The sequence below is a fragment of the Neophocaena asiaeorientalis genome, unplaced genomic scaffold (assembly GCF_003031525.2).
Source record: "Neophocaena asiaeorientalis asiaeorientalis breed wild unplaced genomic scaffold, Neophocaena_asiaeorientalis_V1.1 scaffold629, whole genome shotgun sequence".
Lineage (NCBI taxonomy): Eukaryota > Metazoa > Chordata > Mammalia > Artiodactyla > Phocoenidae > Neophocaena > Neophocaena asiaeorientalis.
In genome coordinates, this window is record NW_020175468.1 from 3,247,495 (window position 1) to 3,252,846 (window position 5,352).

Here is a 5,352-nt window from a genome sequence, read left to right on the forward strand (position 1 = left end):
GTGCTGGCAGGGTGCCTTCCTCTTTCTTCCTGCTTTGAATGCAGATGTGATGCCTGGAGCTGCAATGGTCATCTTGCCACCACGAGGCAAAAACCAAGTGGTTGAAAACCCAACAAGCTAAAGAAAGGAGAGCGTGAAAACATAGAAAAATTCTGAAACCTTGATTACATTGTTGAGCTGACTACCAACCTTAAGGCTTCTTAACAATAAATATCCTTGAAGTTTTAAAAAAAGGGTGTGTGGGGGGGATGGAGCTGCCTGTCATGAGGTGCTGCAAAGTGGAGTCGGCCGAAGGGTTAAGCTAAGAGGACAGGAGGACTCAGTCTTTTCCCTGGATGGAGAGAAGTGAGGAAAGGCAGGGAGCCATAAGAAGCAGTTCTGAGTCAAGGAGGGAAGAAGGAGGCAACAGAGGCACTGAGGGTAAAATCTATCACTTTGCACATGACCTTAGTCATGCCCAATCCCAGCCTGGGGTTGCCTTGATCCCCCACTCCCTTTTCTCTTGCTTCCTCCCTCTACCAAATCTTCACCCAGAGATGTGAGGTCACTTGTCTGAGGTCCCACAGCCAGCAAGTGGTGAAGCTGGGACAGGTAGGGGTCCAGAGAGAGAAAGGATTTGAAAAGACAGAAGATGTATTTTTCCCTCTTCCTGACTTCTTTGAAAAGTGTCATGTCAGGGAATTGGTGATTTTCTTTACACTAAATCTCAATGAGCGGAAGTGATTCCATGGTCCCATATTGATTCCTAGTGATCCGAGGTGGTGTGAGGAAGGTGCAGTTCTCCTAATTGGTCACACGGTGTCGCTGTCGGAAAAGAAATCACTGTTTCTCCCGGTTCAGGCTTCCAGGGATGCGCTTGCTGAATTTTTTCTTATTTAATTTTTGGCTGCGTTGGGTCTTCGTTGCCGCGCGTGGGCTTTCTCTAGTTGCGGCGAGCGGGGTCTACTCTTCGTTGCGGTGCGAGGGCTTCTCATTGCGGTGGCTTCTTTTGTTGCTGAGCATGGGCTCTAGACACGCGGGCTTCAGTAGTTGTGGCACGTGGGCTCAGTAGTTGTGGCTCGAGGGCTCTAGAGCGCAGGCTCAGTAGTCGTGGTGCACGGGCTTAGTTGCTCCGCGGCGTGTGGGATCTTCCCGGACCCGGGCTCGAACCCGTTTCCCCGGCATTGGCAGGCAGATTCTTAACCACTGCGCCACTAGGGAAGTCCCCTCCTTTTCTTGAAGATGTGAATTGTCTTAGCCAAAACTGTTAAGCCAAAACGGGATCATAGCATTTTCTCTTTCTCCTCCATGCATAAGGTAAAATTAAAATAAAAGGACTGTGGTAGATACTTTTAGCGCTTACCATTTTTTCCAGCTCTCTTCCTCTTCCTGACTACAGTCCCCAGGCACGTTCTACAGGTGGGCAGGGCTGTGTGACCGTTCTGGCCAATGGGCTGCAACTAGAGGTGACGGGCGTCACTTCCCGGCTGATGTCTTTAAGAGCTAGCACGTGTCTCTTTGTGCTCTTTTCCAGCCACGCGGACTAAGGATGCTGTGGGTCCAGGTGCAGCAACAGGAGAACAGTGTCCATCTGTCTAGATCTGCACTATCCAATAAGATAGCCACTAGCCACAGTTGCCATGAATTTGAATGTGTTTAAATAAAGTAAAATGAAAATTCAGTGCCTCAGTCACATCCACCACCTTTCCAGCTCTCGAAAGCACTACGTGGTATGTGCCCAGTGGCCGTGGTGTTAGAGCAGATACAGAAAAATTCCATCACCACAGAAAGTTCTATTGGACAGTACTTCTCTAGGCCACTGAATGGGTGCAGGGAGGACAGTTGCCCTGGAGAAGCCTTTGCATGTGTTGCATTAATCCATTGAGATTTGGGTTTGGTTTTGTGTATTTCCACTGAAGCATAACCCAGCCTAGCCTGACCCACCAGATTTCTTGCTTAAACAAAGGATTTGAGAGCCTTATGTCATCTACTTCCTTTTTTTTTTTTTTTTTGTGGTACGCGGGCCTCTCACTGTTGTGGCCTCTCCCGTTGCGGAGCACAGGCTCCGGACGCGCAGGTTCAGCGGCCATGGCTCACGGGCCCAGCCGCTCCGCGGCACGTGGGATCCTCCTGGACCGGGGCACGAAGCCGTGTCCCCCGCATCGGCAGGCGAACCCTCAACCACTGCGCCACCAGGGAAGCCCTGTCATTTAAATTATCAAATGGTGGCATAATGTGACTTGGCTAAACCAAATGGAGAGCTGAAGATAACACCATGCAGACTCCAGCGGGGTTAAGATCAAGCTCCATCGAGGCTTAGCTGCTCACCAGCCTCTCTCTGCGGTCTGTCTCCGCCTACCCGGTTTAGATCTAAACCTCCAAAGAACTGTTTTACTACGAGACCTGTCAGAATCATTAGAAATGAAGACGTGTGGGGTCTTTGTTTCTCGTCGCTATTATTTTTGGTTGTCATGGGAGTTTTCCCAGGTGTCACTGGGAATGGACCCATGGAGTACAGGCACAGTCTCATGGGTCATCAGCATTTGTCTTAGGGGAGAAACAATTTCTGTCCTCGCAGAACGAGCGGCTCAAGGTTTGAGAGTTCATCGGGTTAGAATTGTATTATATTTGAGGTAAGTGTGGACTTCATGACCATCAAAAGCATTAAGAGTTCCTCAATTCTGAGGGAATCTAACGGTCTTCATGTGACCTTCTGCCAGGAAGGTTATAAAAAAAAATCATTGCTGTTGACCCAGCTGTTCCACTCCTAGGCGTATGCCCAAAGGAACTGAAAACGGGTGTTCAAACAAAAACTTGTACACGAACGTTCATAAAGGCACTATTCACAGTAGCTAAAAAGTAGAAACCACCTAAATGCCCATCAACTGATGAAATGATAAAAAACAAAATGTGGTCTATCCATTTAGTGGAATATTATTCAGCCATAAAAAGGAACGAAGTTCTGATGCCAGCTACGTCACCATGACATGGATGAACCTTGAAAACATTATGCCGAGTGAAAGAAGCCGGACACATAAGACCACATATTGTATGGATCCATTTTAACAGGGAAATCTATAGAAACAGAAAGTAGATTGGTGGTCGCCCGGGGCTGGGGATTGGAGGGGTGCTAAAGCATGCGGGGGTTTCTCTCTGAGGTAATGAAATGTTCTGAAGTTGACTGTGGTGACGGTTGCAAATATCAGTGAAAATACTCAAGAACACTGTACACTTTAAATGGGTAAATTGCATGGTATGTAATGTCTCGGTAAAGCTATTTTTAAAGGAAAAAGTTATTTCTGAGGCTGTGATTTTTTCTAATTTTCAGACACTTCTCCTATCTTTTGCCCAATGACTGGTCTCTTCCAGCTGTGGTTTCTTAGACGTCTCCAACTTAGAAACCTTCGAGATGGGACTTTTGCTTCCAGGTGATTCTTTGTAGTGTCTAGTATATCTCCTCACCTCACCCAGGCCACCCAACGGCCTGGCTCAGAGAGGGTGAACGGAGGCGTAACCAGGCATGGTTCATTTGCTACAGTATTTTCCAGAGTTTTTGTAGGAGAACTGTTAGAGCTCCCGATGTGTCAGCCCACGATGAAGGTGAGAGCCGTCAGAACAAAAATACCACCCTCCTGTTTGGGGCACCTTTTATAAATATTCTAGTGGATTTTATACAGACTAAATTTTGTTCGTATGTCCTAATGATTTGAATCAACTTTTCAGGATACACAGATGCATGTAAGATATAATGGCCCTCAGTGAAAGGACTTCTGAAAGAACCTATTTTAAATTTTGAAACCTTTACTTATTAATACCCGCCAGGACGTACCCTTTACAAAATGGATCCTAAAGGTAGTTTTTAAAACCTCAGCGACTCGCACACATCTTCAGGCTCCGTAACTGTAACCAGCTGGGATAACGTCGAGACGGAGTTTTTAAAACATGAACTAACTGTGGTTTGTGCAAAACTGGCCGGTCGCCCCTAACGCTTAGTCTTGTCACGTGAAATACTAGGAAGTGGGCCCGTGAGACCTCCAGGCACTTCCCAGTGTTCTCAACAGTGGCAGAACAAGGCATCTTGAGACCCAGGCTCAGACCTGACCCCCGTTACTTCTGCCTCATTCCATTGGCCAAAGCAAGTCATGTGATCAAACCCAAAGTTAGGAGGCGAGGACGCACAGCTCATCTCTAGTGTGAGGACGGTAAAGGGGGTAAGGCATACACGCGAGGAGGGGATAAATACAGGGCCCCAGAACACAATCTATGACACCACCCAGCACCTTTCTTTCAATCACTGCCAGCTTTCTCCTGAACACAGCAACCGGGGACCCACTTCACCCTGGAGGACTCACACCAGTGATGGTTACACGCAACTCCAGGTGGCATCCAGAGACCACCGTAACCTTGGCTCTGGGGACCACTGAAAGTTCAACCCTGAAGTTAGTTACAGTTCTGTACATATCAAATCACTCATTTCCTGGACTGGAGACCAGGGGGAGGAGGTTCCAGGGTAAAATGGACACACGCAGACACAGGCACGTTTTGTTAACTTCATCAACATTTATTGAGCTGTGAACCGTTGCAATCACTGCTGAAATGTGAGACTCACCCATCCTGATCCGCTCTCAGCTTCCCCTTGAAAAGGAAGCCTGGAGCAGGACCGTCCCAAACACCAGAGGGTAGAAGGAAGACATGGCGGGGTGCAGGGAGATGAGGGACGGGGGGCGGGGGAGGAAGAAGCAGGACCAGCGTGCAAAGTTAGACTCCTGGGGACACACGCACACTCCCACACACGCAGGCAAAGACCAGGGGTGTCCATCTCTACCCCAGCCGGCAGCCGTGAGAACATCAGGGAAGGACCAGGCGTCCACGAGACATTTCAGTCCTTCCTGTCATGAAGCGTCTGCCGAGAGGGGCTGGGCCAAGGTCACTGGACTGCACAGAGAGAAGGGGGAGAGGGGGCTTCAGACTACAGGGAGAGAGGCCAGATTAAAGGGAGTCACTTCACTGACTTTAATCTCTAAGCTTTCCCTGTAATAAACTGCAACCATGAGTAAAACAGCTCTGCTGAGCTCTGTGAGTCCTTCAAGAGAATCGCTGAGCTTGATGGTGGTCTCGAGACTCCTGAAACTGCCCTCAAAAACCATGCGAACAAGAATCATTCTTCCCCCTTTCTTTTCTTACATAAGTCCCATTTTTGCTTATTTTAGATGAAATCACCCATTGGTGGACTCCTCTGGAATCCAAGCAAACCCTGTGCTGATTTAAGCAAATGCCTTGAGTTACTGACAGTCTGGAGGCAGCAAATGGTGTGTTTATGCAAGGGATGCGCCGTTTGTCTTTAGGAGTTCAAACCCCACAAAGGTGGCACCC

At 48.3% G+C, this 5,352-nt stretch overlaps 1 protein-coding gene across 1 annotated transcript in view; it reads right to left on the bottom strand.

Annotated features, from left to right (window-relative positions):
* Positions 1-4,519: 4,519 nt before the first annotated feature.
* The window catches only part of SELENOW (selenoprotein W), a 3,669-nt gene continuing 2,836 nt past the window's right edge, over positions 4,520-5,352 (bottom strand). The window contains exon 6 of the mRNA XM_024768800.1: positions 4,520-4,914. The gene's annotated coding sequence lies outside the window, so the exon portion shown is untranslated. The remainder of the gene's footprint in view (positions 4,915-5,352) is intronic.